Here is a 2,957-nt window from a genome sequence, read left to right as displayed (position 1 = left end):
TTGGATACTCCAAAGCCAAATACTCTCTGAAAACGACTCTACTCACATGCCAGTGATACCACATCTCCCTATGAAATGAACAACAGACAAAATAAATGAGATGTAGATTTTTTGCTTAGTAGCTACATGACCTTTACATAGCAAGACTATATTTTCCAAAGGTGGTTACAATAGTATCTTCCCATTTTACATATTCTTCTAGAACCTTCCCTCTACTCTTAGAAAGTAGGATATACATCTCCTCTTCTTGGACCTGGCTGGGTCTATTTGTGACTATTTCTATAAGTAGAATGGGGGAGAAAGTAATACTACACGACTTCTGAAGTTAGCTGATAATGAGACCAGGCAAATTCTGCTGGTTTCTTTTGCAATATCTACTAAGAGGTTGCAGCTGCATGCCGTGAGGAAGCTCCAGTAGCCCTTTAGCCCAAGCAAAGAAGAACCAAGACTACTGGAGCAGGAGACCTGCTGAGCTCTCAAGCATTAGCTGACAACAACCACATGAGTAGAGCATCGTGGAGGTAAAATGTTCAGCCCCTGCTGGAGCTGCAATAAATGGCCCTACTAAGAATAGGGGTTTGTTCATCTGAGCCATCCTTAAATTGGGGACTTGAGAACAACAGTGAGCTATTGTTAAAGTCACTAAGTTTTGTTTTAGTGTGTAACAATAAGACCCAGGAGTCCCACAATCCAGAATATATTCTAGAGCACTGGTTCTCAACCTTCCTAATGCTGCAACCCTTTAATACAGTTCCTCAGGTTGTGGTGACCTGCAACCATAAAATGATTTTTGTTGCTATTTCATAAGTGTAATTTTTCTACTTTATACTGAATAGTAAACACCCGTGTTTTCCAATAGTCTTAGGTGACCCCTGTGAAAAGGTCATTCAAGCCCCAAAGGAGTTGCAACCCACAGGTTGAGAACTATTCCTCTATAGAAATAAAACCACTGGTATATATGTAAGTATATTACAAGGATGGTTTTTGCCTTTTGCTGTATCAACTAGAAGTATATTAATTACTATAAAAGAGGTTTATGATTTACTGTTAAAGTAGAAAAAATGAGTTGCCAAATAATTTATAATATGAGCCATATTTTTAAAAATAAAGAACATTAATCAGCCCTCTCTACACTTGTGTATGCATGTTTATAGGAGCTGGGGGAATTATGTGGGGAGATAGAATCTATACTGGTGACATTGGATAACTTAGCAAGATGGTGGTGGGATAGATAGGGGTCAAGCTCACAGTTGTCACGTAAAGGAGGCTCTTGGGTGAAAATAGCAAGTTTGAACATATTTGGGTGGTTTCACTTGGTACAGTGAGCATATCTTTGAAATAAAAGCAATGCATAGAAGAAAGGAAAGTATCTTACAAAATTGAAGAAAGAATGGTTCTGTGTCCTTACAGCCCCAGGGACTGACCTGATTGGGCTGGTGAGGGAATGAAGAAAAGACAAACACATGGACAAAAGCTGGGGGGGGGGGCGAGTTGGGTTCTCACATGGAGAAGTCCCAGCAATCTGGAAGCTTATCATGTTTATTATAGAAGGCTGAATAGGAAGGCAGGCTATTGTAGACAGATGAACAAGGAGGGGAGGCCATAACACACAAGCTGAACAAGAAGGCAGTATGAACTGATCTCAGCCAGAGTAGTTTCTACAGAGGGGAAGGCTTCAGCCCATAAGCATAGTGGGGGTTGGGGTGGGGCAAACTTTGGTGAACAGTTTTTGCCCACACTGTCAGGATGCATACTTGGACCCTAAGAAGGCTTTCCTCTGAGCCTCACTCAGGGAAGGCTTTGCCACTATCGTGGGGCTAAGTCATTGGGGTTTCTTAACATGACTTTGGCCGTGCCCTTGTCAACAATACACATTCACCCAGCACCTCACTTGCTCCCTACAGAAAGGGCATGGAACTCGGAGTTTGACAGATGATGATTTGAATGCTAGGTCTGCCGCACACTACTTAGTTGAACTGTCGAACTCCCATTTGGCTTTTCTTGCCTCAAACTCTCCTGACTTCATTGAAGGCTGGCTGTGATTCCCAAGCCTCTCTTACTGCTTTTGTACCACACGGCCTGCCCTAGTATGATTAGAAGACACCAAGACCCCACCACTCCTGTGTCTTTGGGGAAATCAGGAGTCTTCAGTCTTCAGTCTTCAGTATGGTCGTCTCCTATTAGGACTCTAAAATGTTCTTGTGGATGAGTTGGTTAGTGAAAAATTGACAGCTTACACTATGCTGGGTTGAACTATAGTCAAAGTTACCTCTGTTCCTTCTGTTTACACTCTCACAATGTTTGTTTATCTGATCTGGCCATGTATGTGACTTAACTCAGCCAGTGAGACAATGACAATCGTGACTTAAGATAAGAAATAAAAAATATATGCAATAGAGGAGGTTTGGTGCTCTAGTACCCCTTCATTCTATGCAGCTTGGGATAACAGGCTGGCAGATGGGAAAAGAAGTGGAAGAGAATCAAGGTGCCTCTGTGGACTGCAACCCAGCCTTTCTCTGATTGGCTGGCTACTACGGATGCAGGAGCAAACCCACCAATCAGTTGAACTGAATGAACATCAGAAAAGACTGAATTCAAGATCAGAGAGCTGAATCCAAGACAGATCTCCATCCCCATGAATCAGGTGCCCAATAGTTGCTGATCTGAAGGTAGCTTTGTATAAGGTATATGGGGCATAATTGGTGCCTAGCATATGTGAGTTTCTCTCTTCCTCTTTCCCTTGCCTTGCAGTCACAAACTCTATATTAAACTGGATCTATCTATCTATCTACCCATCAATCTATCTATCTATCTATCTATCTATCTATCTATCTATCTATCTATCTATCTATCTATCTATCTATCTGTCTGTCTGTCTGTCTGTCTGTCTGTCTGTCTGTCTGTCTGTCTGTCTGTCTGTCTATCTATCTATCTATCTATCTATCTATCTATCTATC

This window comes from Mus pahari, chromosome X (genome assembly GCF_900095145.1).
Source record: "Mus pahari chromosome X, PAHARI_EIJ_v1.1, whole genome shotgun sequence".
Taxonomy (NCBI): domain Eukaryota; kingdom Metazoa; phylum Chordata; class Mammalia; order Rodentia; family Muridae; genus Mus; species Mus pahari.
The sequence above is the reverse complement of the archived record's forward strand: the minus strand, read 5'-3'. Positions refer to the sequence as shown.